The 17,926-nt window shown below is 35.7% G+C and overlaps 1 long non-coding RNA gene across 1 annotated transcript in view; it reads left to right on the top strand.

The window, feature by feature from the left end:
* Positions 1-14,890, top strand: part of LOC119802827 — a 31,093-nt gene extending 16,203 nt beyond the window's left edge. The window contains exons 2-5 of the long non-coding RNA XR_005283508.1: positions 3,426-3,471; positions 4,930-5,004; positions 11,119-11,236; positions 14,561-14,890. This is a non-coding gene — a long non-coding RNA (uncharacterized LOC119802827). The remainder of the gene's footprint in view (positions 1-3,425; positions 3,472-4,929; positions 5,005-11,118; positions 11,237-14,560) is intronic.
* Positions 14,891-17,926: the final 3,036 nt, after the last annotated feature.

Genomic DNA, 17,926 nt, shown 5'->3' with positions numbered 1-17,926 from the left:
CACCCATATTGCTTGGTAAATGTGTAGTCAGAAAAAAGTGAAATATACAGTAAAGAGAGATTCAAAGACAAGAAAACCTCTAAATGGTTATACAGTGTGTTAAAATTGTATGCAGGCTTGAAAGAAAAAGGTTAAAGTCCTTTAAAAAAGAAATTAAAAGAGTAGTTGTGTGTGCTGGTACACACCATTCACCCCAACACTTGTGAGACAGAGGTAGACTGACCTCTGTGACTTCAAGATGAGGTAGCACACACCTTTAATTCCGAATGCCTGGGATGCAGAGATAGACAGTTTTCAGTGAGTTCAAGAAGTGGTAGCACACAACTTTAATCCCAGCACTGGGGAGCAGAGACAGGCACATTTCTATGAGTTCAAGGATAGTCTGTTCTCTGGTCTATACAGTGAGTTCCAGGATAAAGGATATACAAACCATATCCCAAAAAAGCCAAAACATAAAAATGAATGAAATAGAGTTTAAAATATAGTGCACAAAGATGGAAAAACACTCAGAGATCTTGAGACTGTATTTTAATTATGCTATCTTTGGATTGTTTGAATGCTGAGAAAGGAGCAAGAGGTGCTAAAGGATATTTGCTTATAAGTGCTGCTGAATTATTCTAAGGTAGGTATTTTGAAAATACCTTGACTTCAAAATTGAAGTAAAAAAAATTATGTCCCTTTGGAGAAGATATTTGATTTTGTTTCCACAGAAATGAGAGGTTTGTGGGTTCATTCTGTGTTAAGAAAAATAAGGTATGATCAAGGAAAACTACCTGAGAAATCTCTGGTTGGAATAGATGGCCCAGATATCTGAGCTCTATATCCAGAAGAGATTCAAGATGCTGCGTGAGATGATCAGCCTCACGGATACTCCGTCAGGACTTGATCATAAGTCTAATTTTCTTTAGGTCCACAAAAGATTATCAGCACCACAACCAGACAGAATATATCCTGGAATACTACACTCACATTCCTAAAAAAACGACTGTGGATATTCTTGATTCTTAAAAGAAAAAAAAATGAGGGGGGAAGTGGTGGTGTGGGGAGAATTGTTTGTATTCTATCAATCATGTTTTAAATAAATGCTGATTGGCCAGGCAGGAATTATAGGTGGGAAAACAAAACCAGACAGGAAATAAAGATGGTTCAGTTCACACAGGAGAATGCTGGGAAAGAGGAAGCCTTTTCCTCCCCAACCCTGCCAAATCACCAAAGAAGCAGGATGTGGACCTGCCCTGCTGAAAAAGCTACTGAGCCATCTTGCTAACATAGGTAAGGATAATGGGTTTGTATTATAAGTATAAATACAAAAAAAATACATTATAAGTATAAATACAAAGCCTGAGTTAATGGGTCAATCAGTTTATAACTTATGGAGACCTCTATGTGATTTTCTTTGGGACTTGCCAGCATGTGGGAACTGGGCAAGACCGAAAATCCAACAAGCCGGCCCTCATGTTTACTGGCATGATTCCTTCTTCTTGCCATTCAGCCAACCCTAGAAGCAGTACTTGCTCAGAAACTTTACTTGGCACTCTCAAAAGTACCATGAAAACATAAAGAGCAATGGTGAATCTCTTTCTAATGTTGGAATTTCATTGTAACTTAGTTAACATTGCATCAGCTTAACTAGGCAAAATATTGTCTTTTCTAGACAAAAAATCTGCCTTCACTGAGGGTGAAATACTGTAACTGAAATGGATCCTTTCCATTACTGGTCCATATGCAACTCCTACTCTAAGTTCTTTGTAATATAGTAAATTTTTAATTAGCTTAACTGCTCTGGAGATACTGTTATCACTTAAAAAGTACTTTCTGCCAGAATTTATCCAAACTACTTTGAAAATATCTGCATCTTCCTCATTCTTCGTGGAATTCAATACTTTCAGATTTCTTCTCATGATTTGCAATTTGCAAAAGTACTCTCTTTCTTCTAGATACCTGCTCTCTGTTACACTGGGCTTCCCAGTAAGGAGTTCAGCATCTTGGTGGCAGGCATCTGATTTGTAAACATAAGCTCACTGTCTACCATAAATGCATAGGAGATGTGTTACATCCTATAATCTTATTCAGACAGGGGTTTACATTAAAGTGTATACAATCCGTGCTAAGCTTTCAGAAGAGATCTTGCTGCTTTGGTTTGTGTTTCTTATTGTTAAAGTATCAGAAATTTTCTATACAACAAAGAAAAAGAAAAATGGGAAAGCAAAAACCAACTACTAGGCAAAAGGACAATGATAAATTATTTTGACACTTTTAAGAATTTTTTGGAGTGCACAGATAACTTTGAAAGTGGTCTTCATAATTTTGGTTTCTCATGTGCAATTAATATCCATAATATATCTTTTTAATATGGATATATATATGTATATATATATATATATATATATATATATATATATATAAAAATTGTGTTTTGAAAAAACCTACCTTATTCGCAACACTAAAATTCTTCAGATTCCTATACCACTCTAGCATCAGAAGTACATATTCTTTTCCACTCTGTAGTAAGAGCTAAGTTCACTTAAGGCAGTTTTATGTCCATCAGTATGGCACCATCGGCTGGAACAAAAATAGCTCCTCATGGCAGGCATTCTTAAAAAAGAAGCCTAGCTCTCCTTTTCAATTAGCACCTTAAATCACATAGTAACTCTAATGAGTGTAGGTTTCTTTAGTGTTCTCAGTAGGATTACTGGGATTTTTCAGCACTAGATATACTACAAAAATTATGTATTTTGTTCTAATTGTGGAAAATCAAGAGTATAGTTGTGCTATAGATCAAAAATACTGATTTGTTGCAGATTTTTATTAAAATTAGCTGATTTGAGATAGGTTTTCTCTTTGGACATGAAATTTGTCAGTCTAGCCTGGCTGGCCAAGTATGCTCAGATATCATCCTTTTCCAACACATCTCAAATGTCCTGGAAATGTGTAATACATTATGTGAGCATTTAAATATGAGTGTTCTAAAATATATTATAGATATCCAACTTTTCAAATATGCAGGCTGTTGAATGAGACTTCTTCCTCTCCTTTCACACAATAGACATTAAGCAATAGCAAAGTAAAACAGCAAAGTGAAAATAACTCGAACAGCACACTGATAGTCACTCTATAGGTCAATTTGTTCTACTTTCTTCCTAGACATCATGTATTGCTTTGGGTTCCTTCAGTTTTAAATTCTATTCTCTGAATAGTGGATATTCATGTCAGAAAACAACAAGTCCCTGACCTATATCTATATCATCCTGACACATAGAATAAAAAAAAGAACAGCCTAGAGGATACTCCTGTATATTCCATGAAATAGTACAATAGGATGAAGGAATTTCAGATTAAAACAATGGACCTAAACAGATGTGTATGAAATAAAATAAATTTATAATGAAATTACCTGTGTTAATATTTCTGTCCTTTTATGCTAGAAGGCAACCAGACATCAAGGAAAAGAGAGTCTTTAAATATAACTTGGTGAGTTACTTGTAATTTTGCTTTTGAACAACTGGAAGTAATAGAAAGAAAAAAAATGTATAGTGGAATAGTTCCCTTTATGAGATTTTGTATGTCATAGAGATAAAGTGTTTTGTTCTTGGAAATTGTGTTGATTTGATTGTATCACATCAAAGAATGGAGACACAGTATGATAAAAAAAATGGACCTGATAAAAGGCTTACATTACCTTAAGGCAACTGTAGGGCACATTCAATACTGTTGTAAATAGTTAAGGAGCAACTGAGCAGATTTAACTTTCCTGTCCATGTGGCTGTTCTTCAGCTTCTAGGCCTGAGTATTCAAGATGAATTGCCTGCTTAATAATGGAAATATGTAAAGAAACAATACAGATTTATTAGTATCTAAACATACAAATAAATAATATTTCCTAATATTTTCCTGAATAGATTTTTAACATAAAACCATTAAGCAAATGAAAATGATGGAAATATATGTCTCCATTAGGCTATAAATAGAATATAATAAAAAGGTTGTGAGTGTTGAAAATTCTAGGAGAATATATGGAATATTCCTTTACACAAGATGAATAAATATCATTAGGAAATATTTAATAAATAAGGTAAATGGATTATAGCTTGTCAGTATAAGCTTAGGCAGGAGAACCTACTTTGATACAGTTGAAGAGAACAAAAGACGAGCCTCAGAAACATGAAAGAAACGGAGAAAAAAATAAAATTGCTAGATTAAGAAAAGGTAATATTTAAAAAAGACAGAGAAGAGAGAAGAAATATCGCTGAATTTAAGAAGTAAGAGTTATCTTGTAATAATTCTGAGCCATGGACTGATAACTTTTACTTAATAATAGCTATATGTGTGGTTATTTCTGGTAGAACAAACAAATAACCTACTTGTTGGCATACATATTGGGGGCCAAAACTTTCACATAAGACTTAAAATTCTTTTAAAACATTTCTAAGCACCCAAAATGGAGTCAAATGGGGCTTCCTGATGATTGCCTTTTGTACACCAAGGATAATGCTAGTGCAAACAGATGAAGGATTCCTTGAAGCGACAGCTTCTTGGCTGAGTGCTTGAGAATAACAGGGGTGTTTTTATTTTTTAAGAGGCTCTCCAATTAAATAGTTAAATGGAATTTATGATAAGTAGTCAGTATGCTTCTCTGTGTCAAGTGGGATTGAATAATCACAGAGGTGATGTAACAAACATCGTTTTCGATACCTCAGGCATGAAGCAAGGTCTTAGGGAGCCAAGAGGAGCATACAGACCCCATTTCCATGCACCAGCACATGCACTAAGCAAAACCATGTTAATCTGCAAGTAACATAGCAGTTTAAGATTTGTCTCATTTTCAATTTTCTATAAAGAAAGATCTGGACATAACAAATAAAACCTCTAGACTGTTTACAGTGTGTTCAGACAAATACCCATACCATTATCTCTGCTTTTCTTCTACAGTATCACAAACATTGAACAACAGCAATGCTGAGGAGTCTCCATATGCAAATACTCAGAATATGATAAAAAATTATGGTATGTCATTTTTTTGTTTTATAAACATTGTCCTATTTTCTCACTATCCTCAGTTTTCAATAATATTCTGTTACACAGGGTGAATGAATGTAACTGTGAATTGATTAATAAAGAAGTTTAATGGATTATATCCAGTCAGTATAAACTTAGGAAGGGAAACCATAATTCCATGTTGCTGGGAGGGACAAACCAGTTAAATGGGGTTTGTAATGCAGTATGCATCACAGAGGTGATGTAGCAAACAATTTAGATCCATTTTTGCAGTTTACTAACATAGATAAACTATTCAAGTACAAAATGTCATTTCTAAAATTGGTTATATAGCCAACACATTCTGTACATCACTTGGAATAGTTATGTATACATTTGTTCATGTACAATATAACAAAATGATTTTAATATTTACTCATATTTATTTTGACCTTCTCCGTTCCAATGTTTTATTGAAGGAGGAAGCAAATTATTGTGAAATAATGTAAATACACTGCTCATGTATGAAATTGTAAACTATGCCCAGCAAGTAGGCATATGCATATTATATATGGTTATTACACATGTGTAGATGCAAACTCATAGAGATGTACATACTTATATGAATATGTGAAAGCACTTGAAGTGCATCATTGCATATTTGGAGAGGTATTGTGTAAAATAGACCCCACCCGTTATAGTATAAAGTGTTTTCAGAACTTTCACACTCAGGTACTATTTGTATTGTACTATTTGGCTGACTTCTTTGCCAAAGGCATGCCTATAGAACCACAGTGGAGCTATACAGACTATTGTAAAAATATGCTTACACCTTCCAATTTGATGGAAAAATGTATTTTTATACTAATTATGAATTTCCTACATTATTATTTCATCATAGGATAGAAATCCCTCTGCTGCTATTTAGGACCTTTATTGGAATTGACTACATGTGATATAACAGAAGAATAATCCTGTAACACAATAATCACCTTGTTAGTGGAGTAAAATTTGGAGGAACAAAATTTCTCACTCTCATGAGCTACTTGCCCTAAAAGAAAAAGTAGTGAGCAGTCTTCGGATATATTTTCACCAAAGCAGTCAAAAATCAATAGAAAATTCAAGTAACTGTAAGAATTATGACTAAGACCATAATTGGGAAGGAATATCCCGACATTATTTTAATGGCCAGGAATATAATATTAGAATGTTAATAGACTTATACAGAAACAATCTATTTTACTCTGTCAGAGTCAAATAGAAACAAACTGAGGCCTAATTACATGCTGCTATATGGTTATGTATGGGAGATTCCTCAATGTTGCTCCTATCTCTTGTATCTATGGATTACTTACAAACAGCAGATACGCTGGATTGATCCTACTGCTTTAGTTCAGGAAGCATACAACAAATGTTGACACTCCCAAAAATCATTGAATGAAGGTATTTAGGAAGTTCGTACAAACTTCATATTCAAAGAATGGGGATACATTTGCTGCTATTTAGAACTTAGCTGAAATTGCCTACTTGTGCTAGAATTGAGGGTTAATCCTCATGTTAATGGATAAAAATTAGCATGAGATATATTTTTGCCATAGCTGCCAAATGTCAGGGGAGAACTCAAGTAATTATTGTTATGAAAACTTTCTGCTAGAAGTCAAAACATACAATGTCTTAATGACTAGGAATCTAAGACTAAAATTATAACAAACTTACATAAAAATAACAAAGCAACACACACAATAACAAAGAAATCTGGTGTGTTAACTGTTTTCAACAGTGGTATGTAATTCTTCTTTGTCATCATCACTAATAGTTAATTTTCAACAAAGCTCATACTACCTGATTTCCTAAATAGGAATGGGCATACAAATAGGAAAGAATCATATACAATAGTTTATATGACAAAACTCAAAGACTATGACAACCAAGAAGGCAAAGATGAGCCCTGAGAAATACAATACATGATAAATACAATAGATGATAAAAGTATGTTTTCCTCTGTTATACTTTATTTTGCTTTGAGAGTCTATGGTGGCAGGCAGGGTAGTGCCTTTAGATGTAACTGCTTAGTATTTTCAATGACTCCAAGTTTTCAGGAAAAAAGTACAGTGCCATACCATTCCCACAATGGGTCTTGGAGAAAAGAGGAAATAACATGACTCCCCTAGATTCTGTCAGATGCTAAATTCTGAAATGAAATATTTCCTTGCAGACACTGCAGTGTTTCAAGACTGAAAGATTGGTGCCTCATGTTTCAAGAGAATCAGAGGTTTCAGAAGCAGGGAGCTACTTGCTGCACAAGAGCCAGTAGCAGTGACTCAGAACACTAATACAGGGAATAAAACAATACCCAACTTGGCTAGATTCATCGGCTTTGTCTCATTTAGGATCCAAAAGCAGTCTGCCTTGTCTGGGCAAATGGACATTCAGGTTTCAGTTATGAACATGACAGCTGAGTACTGGAACATAACCAGAGTTTGAATAGTAAGGACTCACTATGCGAAAATGTTATAGGTCTCCTTGCCTCTGACTGAAGGAATGTGTGCATTCAAATTGTTCCTGTATATGAACTAATGAGGAGAATGATCTCAATTCCACCAATAAGAACAAATCCTGTGCAAACATTGGAGATCTTTATCAGAACTGCTGACTCATTTCTCCCTCCCAGCTAACTGTGGCCTTCACTGTTCTGTTCCCTGCAATGTGGCAACTTAAAAAACTTCTGGTTTATACTCCCAGCTCCTGAGTTCTGGAATTCTTACTCCCTGTGTGAAATAACATAAATACAGTACTCATGTATGAAATTCTAATCTACATTAAGAAAGTGTACTCATACATGCATATGTATGTGTAAATATAATTATTCATTGTCAAACTCAAACATGTACACATACATAAGCATAAAAAATTTGAAAGTAATTGAGATGCTTTCTTTATATTATATTAGGAGAGAGCTTGTAAAACTCAAGTCTATATAGTATGAAGGGATATCAGCTTTTTCTCACTTAGATCCAAGTAATGTGTTATTTCAATTTTTTATTGGCCAAAGTCATGGCTATAAATGCAAAACTGGAGATTCACAGACGACTTCAAAAAATATGCTTACAACTGCCATTATGTTGGAAAGAACCAGTTTTGGAAGATCCTACATACTTTCATCATCATAGAATTTTAATACATCTGCTATTATTTGTAATTTAAATGGGATTACGACTTGTACTATGATGGCAGGTTAACCCTCAAATTTGCATGACCAATATCTTTCACTTTCATTAGCTACAGGACTGAAAAGAGAAAATAGAAAGAAGTCTTCAGATACATTTTTGTCATAGGAACCAAAATTTAGGACAGAAATCAAGTAAATATTGTTATTATGACAATAAGATAAAAAGCATTACTCAGTGAGCCATAATGATGAGGAAATCTAAGCCTACAATGGTGACAGACTTACATAAAAATATTATATTTTATTTTTCCAGAGTCAAATGCAAGAAAAACTGAGTCCTAATGAAATATTAATATGTTCATATGTCTGAGCATCCTTTGAACCTCATCAGAGATGTTCTTTGGCACTATGTGGAAAATTACATAATGATATGCAGGGAAGATCTTTCCATAGAAAATAAGAGGCTGTGTGGTACTATGTTCTAATGTTTCATGTCTTTAAACCTACTTGAAAGCTTCATATATTTATACTGTAAAGATGGCAAAAATATTCTAACAGATTCAAATGGAGGCTGTTGATTCCAAAGTACCAATGCTTTCCAGTCTCAACATTACTAGCAGACATAGGCATTTACAGTCTGAGATGGAAGATTCAAGATAAGATCTGCCCTTGTTCAAAGCATACAACAACAAAACACAGTAACAAAGACTTTCCGAATAGCACACTGTTAGCACAGGCAGTGAGATCAAAAATGAATAAATTGGATCTCAAGAAACTGAAAAACTTGTGCATGGCAAAAAGATACCATCATTTAGGCAAAGGTAACTGAGCCTTCTGTCAATCACTAGCTCCCAAATAATGATTTGGGGACTTTTTATTTTCATGGTTTATTTTTTTATATTTAAAAATTTCCATCTCCTCCCCTCCTTCTCCCCCTACCCTCCCCTCCTCGCTCCCCCCTACCCTCCCCTCACTCCTTCCCCTTCCCTCCCCTCCCTCCCCTCTCCAGGCCAAGGGGCCATCAGGGTTCCGACTTTTTTTTTTAATTATGAAAGCTTGGCCTTAGCTTAGGATTGTTCCAAACTAGCACATAAAAGTTAAGCTGTTTATTTATATTCAGCCACGGGTCTCATTACCTTTCCTCACTCCCATAAGCCTGAATTCCTCCATGTCTGCCTGGTGAATCTCTCCCTCCTCAGATTCTTGTCTCTGCCCAGAAGTTCTGCCTATCCTCTCCTAACTAGTTATTTCCTATTCAGTCCTTTATTAAACAAACCAGAACGTTTTCTTAGGCAGGTGATGGAGGGATAGGGACACACCTTACCCGTGTGTCAAATATTCGACATTTCCTTCAATTGTCCAAACAGAAAGAAAGGTTTTACTCTAACACAATAAAACTATATGAGCAATTATCAGGTAAGAGTTACATTCTCAATGTTTCAGTCCATTTGTATTTGGTAACTTCTGAGACGGTATCTATTATCTATACTATCTTGGTGAGTTCAAACTTTTGTACCTAAGATTTTCTATCTTAACTGTATTACTGACCTAAAAATATCTTTGTAGATCATAAACCTTTTCTAATAAACAACTTAAGCTTTTATGTCTCTAAACATGTCTAAAAAATCTTTGTCTTAATATATTTTCATGCGGAAGTCTGTATACCTCGATGCATCATAAACACTTGATGTCCAAAAAAAGCTCATTCTGTCTAATTTTCTAATTAGGAATGGTAAATAAGTGTGAAAGTATCATATACACGAGCATTTAAATTTAAAAAACACAAAGGACTATGTCACCCAAACAACAATTTGAGCCTGTGAAAGCCTTAAATATAGTGAAGAGCTGCAGGCTGAGTTCCCCGCCATCCCGCTCCAAGGCTGCCTGGCTTGCTTATGCCCCGAAAAAACAACACACAAACTGTACTTTTTAAAACACTGCCTGGCCCATTAGTTTCAGCCTCTTACATCTTTTTAACCCTTATCTAATAATCTGTATAGCACCCATGAAGTGGTGCCTTAACCGGGAAGATTCTAGCATACATCCATCTTGGCAGGAGCTTCATTGCATCTGTCTCCCTGAGGAGAGGCATGGCATCTGCCTCACTTAGGAGAGACATGGCATCTGACTGAGACATCTACCCTCACTTCCTTCTTCCTCTTCTGTCTACTCTACCCACCTAAGGGCTGGGCCATTAAATGAGCCAGACAGTTTCTTTATTAACCAATGAAATCAACTAAACAGAAGACTCTCCCACATCACTAAAAAGCAATAGTATGATAGAAGTATGTTTCCTCTTCTATACCTTATTCTAACTTCAGAGTCTTTGGTGACAGAACGGTATGCTTTTATATTAGTAGATAATCTTTTCAATGATTACTAGTTTTTATGCAGAAAAAATGCATATTTAAAGTCATAATAGAACTCAGAGAAAAAACGAAAGGTCAGGACTCCCCTAGACTTTGTCAAATGCTAGAATCTGAAGTGAATTATTTCCTTTCAGATACAGCAGTGTTTCAATTCTGAGACAGTGGTGCCCACAAGATTAAATGGAGAGGTGTGAGAAGCAAGGATCAACTTGATGCACAGAGCATACCAGGTGAGCTCACAAGTGCTATACTGGAAATATACTGGTACCTCACTTTGCTAATTTTATGGGATTTGGCTCATTTAGTTGGAAAAAGCAGTATGCTGTGTCTAGAGCAATGTACATTCGGTTTTCGGTTATAAACATTTGCAGCTGAGAGCTTGCATATAGCCAGAGCCTGTCTAGGAAGGACCAGCTATGCTGACAATATTATTAGCTCTCCTTGGCTCTGAGTGAAGAAGTGTGTGTACAGTCATATTTCCCCAGGAACAATGAGGAGAGTGAACTCAATTCCACCATAGAAACAAAAGCCTGTTGGTAACCTTGGAGATCTGCATCTGAGCTGCTGACTCATTTCTCCCTCCCATTTCAATGTTTGCTCTGGCAGAAAAAATGAAAGTGAAAATGGATGACAGGAAATAAGGTCGTTTACCTAGGACCAGAATCCAATTATCAAAAGGGGAAATCATTGCGAGTTAACCAGGAGGTGATCACATATCCCACAGGTCTGTATCCTGCCTATCTACCTGAAATTTTCCCTTTCTCCTTGTTGATGGCCGATTGTGATTCTGTGCTGCCGATTGCAGCTTACTGGTATCACATTCAGAGAATGCCATGTCAGAATCCCTAAACATACTTTTGGGGAATCAGACACTTGAATTGTTCAGATTCCCAGGTGTGTGGGGCCTATTTGCCGACATAGCAATTATTTAAGTGGGACTTCTAATGGCATATAAGATCTGTTGCCCCGTTTGTTGCCAAGTTTAGACCTCTAAAATAATCTTCATTTCAGAAAATGTAGAATCCAACACTAACCCAGGAATCACGATTTTACAGCTGAAGTAGTGACTTCAGAGATTCGAGTACATTTCCTGCACTGCAAACAGGAAGAGGTGACTCTTAGGAGTAGCATGCAGAATCTCCCAAATTCCTTGCTTTTCCTATTGCTTCTTTCTCCTGCAGGTCTCTGGGACACATTTTCTTATCTGGGGCTGTTTATAGGGAGGTTTGACTAAAGTCCTGCTAACAGGACTAACAGCTAACAACTGGACATTAGTCAAAGCCCCACTGGTTAAAAACACCTCAGATCATTTTTGTTATGCCATCTCGTAACCAATGAGGAGAGAGATCTCAAACCAGACACCTGAATGAAAGGGCTGCACTTACTTTGGTGATCTCATCCAGAGCTGGTGAGTCATCTTTGTCTCCCTCCTTCCTGTGTGCTGCGAAAAGAAGCAGAGCAGTTGACAGTGGAACACAGGATAAAATGTAATTTACCTGCTGACAAAACGGGCAAAGTATTACAGGTTGTCTTAATGAGTTTATAGCAATTTTGATCTCGAATTTACCTATATACATGACAGCCTCCATTCTATTTTGATTGTGAATCTGTGCTGACAAGTACCTATTGCTTCTGATTCTTTGTGATTGCTTTTTGTCTGTTTTAAGTGTGCTTTTATTGCAGTCAAGTTATAATTGAATATGTACAAAAAAGATATGTGTTTATTGACAAGAAACTGTGTCCTTTCTGAGCATTGGTGAGGTTAATCAGGTTTCTGATTTCATTGTAACAATGTTGATGCTTATTAGCTCAACTAGACTAAACTTTCTCCATTTCTCAGACAAAATTAGTTTTCTACTAAGGTTAAAACTGTACCTAAAATTGCTCCATTGTATACATGTCAATTTAAAACTCACAGTCCTATTTCTTTGTTACCTAGTTAAGGTTTCATTAACTGAACTGGGCAGGAGGTATTTTTCTTAGTTGAAAAGCATTTTCTTCTCGAAATTATTCATACATCTTTGGACTATGGATGCACGTTCCTCAATCTACAGATTCACTAATTTCAAAGTCTTCACCCCCTTATTGCAATTTGCAAAAACTATTCATTTCTTCGAGATATCTAATATTTGTTAGAACTAGACTCCCCAGTAAAGGGGCCAGCATTCTGGAATCTGACATCTTGTTGGAGATCACATGCCCACTGTCTATCAAAACTGCCTAAGAAATTTCATACCTCATATAGTTTCTTCACCCTAAGGTTTAACATAAAGTTTTCATTATCCACAAACTTAGATTTAAGAAGAGATTTGTGTGTCTTTGTATTGGAGGTCACTGATTTTGAAATAGTCAAATGGCTACAAAACTTACCAAAAATAGTGGAACACAGAAATAACTTGGTATGGGAAATACAAGATTTCAGTATAACCAAAACAACAAAAAAGGATAAACTATTTTGACAAAGGAAGGTCTTCATAAGAAAGCAAAAGCATATGTAATTCTCATGATGAGCGTGTTGGTAAATGAGTCACTAGAGTGTTAAACATTAACATATACCTGTCATAAAAAACATCAATTTTACACCAAATTACTCAATTTCCACATTTGGTCAAGAGCTCAAAATTGCAGTGTTTCTTCTAATTAGAACTGATTAATAGTTACTACTATACCAATATTCTTGGACTCAGAAAATATTGCATGCAATGGAGATTCAATTTAATATCTCAAAGAAGAGGAAATCTTCTTTGTGGACGTGTATTTCTAGAAGATCTGTTGGCAGAAGCTGCTAATATGTAACAAAGCTTCTGATACTTGAAATAACAACTCAAACACTATATTATTTGAGAAAATGTGTGGCCTAAAAGCTTAAGAGAATTGCGAGTTGGGTCTTATATTCCTATAACTAAGCAATCTACACTAATCTTGCAACACCAAGAGCTCATGGCCTACTAGCAAATGATGGCAGGCTCCAGCAAAGGCATCTGTCTCTGGGTAGCAGCTTCAGTGGTTTCCCCCCTGACTTCCACTTACTCTCTATATATCTCTTTCAGGCTGTCTTTACTCTGTTAAGACATAGGTTGAAATCAGCTTCCTTATTAACAAATGACAATAGAAGATACTAAAAGCATACATCACCTCCCAACATTCACCTTCCCTTTTCTTTTGTAAATTAAACAGAAAGTGTTAATTTTAACAAAGTAAAAATGCATATAACGAAAACAGTTTTCTAGCAAGAAGTACACTTATATGATATTTGTATCTATTTGTATTTCATCATACTAAGGAAACTATAACTATTTATTATTCAACTCCATCAGCATCTCCAGAAAGATATGATATTACATAAGTTAAGAGGAAGTGCATTGAACTACCAAAACTCTAGAATTAAGAGAGTTACCACATTGTCTGGACAGTAACCCAAACTTCTGTACATTTTCAGGCATCATGTTCAGCTTAATGGACCATAGTTTCTGCAGACTTCATCAGGAAATATCAAATACAGTTCCACATATACTGGCAGTTTCTCAGTCATTTTGTTCTGGGTCCTGAAGAAAGTCTTGCCGACTCTTTCCTGAAGCAGGATCTCTTAAGAACTGTCTCACCTTCTTCAAGCAGTTACAGCAGTCATTTTTCTATGGGTCTTGCATATTTAATTCATACATATCATCAAGCAGTCCACAAAAAGTATAATTCCTTGCCCAAATGACTAGCAAACTATATAAGTAACTTCCTAGAAGCCCCTCTTCCTTTTGGAGTAATTGTTGTTGCCAAGAGCAGATGTGTATGTGTCTCATTGTCATGGAAAGTCCTAAGTTTTTAATACATTTTACTGCCATATTCTTTTTGTTTTTGAGAGGCTTGAAGAATACATACTTTTGGCATCTTTGATGTTGTTAAAGGATATTTAATTATAGTTATAGTTTCCCCTAGTTATGATTAAAGATCTAGTAGATATAAATATTGTAACTGTAATTCTTGTTTGATAACTATTTTGTTACTTGTAATTCTACTATGTTAAAGTTAAAACGTTACTTTTTTATTTAAATAGAAAAAAGGAGGTGAAGTGGGATTTCCTTCAGGATGCTGTGAATAACATTGTTTAATAAAGGAACTGGGCCTATTGCAGAGAAATTTGAGAACAGAGCTATGGGGAGAATACTAAACTGAATGCTGAGAGGATGAAAGGTAAATTCAGTGAGAAACCATGTAGCCCTTACAGAGACAGACACTAGAACTTTAATTGGTAAGTCAGAGCCACATGGTGAAACACAGATTAATGGAAATGGGTTAAATTAATATGTAAGAGTTAGCCTATTAAAAACTAGAGCTAATGGGTTAAGCAGTGCTTTAATTAATATAGTTTCTGTGAGACTATTTCAGTTCCTCGCAACTGGTATGAACAAGAAGCCATCTTGTAACAAGTGTTCTGAGAAATGAAGCTGTTTCACCTTTTCTAAAGTTCAGGGAGTTCAACCTACTCTTGTTCTTTCAAGGGTATGAGCCAGGATGCTCTGACCTAACATATGGTTACAGCAAACTGTGCCAAGCCATAAAGATATTTTGTCCTTGTGTGTGGTTACTCTTTGTTTGAAGATGTGTGATGGTAATTACTTTGTTTGGTAATTGTATCATGGCAAGGAAACAATGTCCCCTCCCAACTCTTTTGATCCAGTTACATAAAAACTTTGAATAATAAACTTGGGGCATATAGTAGTATTCACTGGATGCTCTTAAAAGTGTATAAATTTTCTTTTGATAATTTCTATCTTAATCCTAAATTCTGCCACAGTATGGAAAAAGGTTGGTCAGTACACTGAGTAATGGCTCTTTGGAAGTAAGGATTCAGTATGGAGGTATAGCATGATGGACACCACAAGTCAAGAACACCACAGGGGAAGTAAAGAGTATACATTTTGGAAGAAAGTAAAAGTGAACATGAGTTGAATAACATAGGTATATAATTGTAAATAAATTCATAAATATGAGGGCAGAAAATCAGTAATCAACTGTCTATGTGATTGCTTCTAGATTTTAAAAACAAGAGGAGCTAAGTTGGAACAGTGGCAAGAACAGACATTTTTAGAATTTGTAGAGCAGCTCTCCCTTTGAGTTTACATGCATAGTATGTTGGACATAGAAAAATTAAGGTGAAAATCCAAGATCATTATAATGAATATGGACCTTGTAGGATCACAAAAAAATCCTTTAATGTTGCACTATGAAACCACAAGTTACTTGCGCTTGAAATGGTTTGAAGTGAGAAAGGCATACCGTTCCTCCAAAGAAGCTGACAGATAAGGAAGCCTTTATAGTACTGTGTGATTATGATCAGCCTTAGCTAGTGAGCTATAGGAAGATGCTGCTAAGTACCACAATGTGGAGCTTCAAGTTCTTTACTTCTTGTGAGGAATGCTGAGAGGTAAAAACTGGTGGAGATATTAAGCAGGATCTTAAAGGCTTAAGGAATTTAGTCATTCCACCTTCATATAAATAGGAAACTCTGTAATTTCCTCTTATCAGAAATCATCTTCTCTTCTCACAGAATATCTGTTTTAGATCAACCTATGGTGCACAGTCCTCGTCGAGTATTACCAACCATCAGAAATTTTTGTGTGTCTCCAAGTTAGGTAGGTTCAGAGAAAATACAAGCTGAGGAGAGAAAGGGTAATCATTTCAAATGTTATTAGTAACAGAGCAAAAGGACTCACAGAAAAAAATAATAGATTGGTGCCCTAATCTCATTCAAACAACTCAAATAATTAAATGCAACCTGACTCAGTATGGCCCAAATGCCCTTTGATCCAAATGTTGATAGAGAACAGGAGTTTAGAAGCCTTACTTCATAGAAATGGCAACAGATGAGCAAAGCTTGTCTGTCAAAAGGAGTCTATCTGTTGTGGAAAACCAAACATGCAGAACAAAGTCATGCCACAGATGAGAAAGTTCAGGTTCAACAAATTCCCTTTTCTTTTGATATGCTTATAATTGAGGGCATTCATAGAGAAAGAGATCAGCAATTAAATTTTGATATAACAGCATACACCCAAATTGGTGCAATTATAAGAATGGCTGTGATACACTTCTGTCTTCTGGATAGCAAAATGACTACTTAAATAAGGCAGGGACCTGATGAGTTTTTTCAGGATGATGCAGTCAGCAATATATATCTTAATTAAGGGAGCCATTTGATGGTTGGCAAGAGATTGGGCTTAGAGGGTTTCCCAGGTGACCAAGGAGATGTCCCCAGCTTGTTCCTTGAGCAGCTGAAGAGAGGGCGCCTGAACTGGACCTATACTATAGCCACATTGATAAATATCTTGCATATCACCATAGAACCTTCAACTGGCAATGGATGGATATAGAGACAGAGATCTACAATGAAGTATTGGACTGAGCTCCTAAGGTCCAAATGAGGAGCAGAATAAGAGGGATCATGAGCAAGGAAGTCAGGGTCACTAGGTGTGCACCCACACACTGTGACAATGAGTCTGATATAATGGGAACACACCAAGGCCAGCTGGACTGATACTGATGGAGCATGTGATCAAACTGGACTCTCTGAATGTGGCTGACAAGGAGGACTGACTGAGAAGCCAAGGACAATGGCACTGGGTTTTGATTCTACTGCCTGTACTGACTTGGTGGGAACCATGTCTGTTTGGATCCTCACCTTCCTAGACCTGGATGGAGTGGGGAAGACCTTGGACTTCATACAGGGCAGGGAATCCTGACTGTTCTTTGGACTGGAGAGAAAAGGGGAGGGGAGTGGATGGACAGGGAGGGAAATGGAAAGAGAGGAAGAGGTGAAAATTTATAATAACAATAATAATAATAATAATAATAATAATAATAATAATAATAATAATATAAAAGATAGTTAATAAAATCTAACCAGAGCTTAACAGATTGCATTGCTTTCTCTTTCTTCCATACCAAAGATAGCTAAATTATTATTAATATATAAAAGTTTATTTTTACATCATGCCCTTTATTCCCCAAGATTGTCAAAGATTTCATTTGGTGTTTCATCAGTTGATTTTAAAAAAACAATTAGAAGTTATTATTGGAATGTCTTGCCTTAGGGTATGACAAATTATGTAACATATGCCAGAAACCTGTGGCTCAGTTTATACAAGTTATTAGAGATCAATTTCCATAATTTTATATCATCCTTTAATGGATAATGCATTTCTTTTCCATAGAAACAAAGTCAGTTTATTTGAAATATATTGTCAGCTTCAGCAAAGTACTGAACTTTCAGGGATTTTATTGCACCAGAGAAGAACAAATACAGCAGTCTTTTAATATTTGGAATATATGTTTTATATTAAAGAAATTTAACCTCAGTAACTGGAAATTAAGAGAGAATATGGCAAATTTTGAATGACTATTTGTCATTCTTGGGAAACATACC

This window comes from Arvicola amphibius, chromosome 12, assembly GCF_903992535.2.
Source record: "Arvicola amphibius chromosome 12, mArvAmp1.2, whole genome shotgun sequence".
Lineage (NCBI taxonomy): Eukaryota > Metazoa > Chordata > Mammalia > Rodentia > Cricetidae > Arvicola > Arvicola amphibius.
The sequence above is the reverse complement of the archived record's forward strand: the minus strand, read 5'-3'. Positions and strand labels throughout refer to the sequence as shown.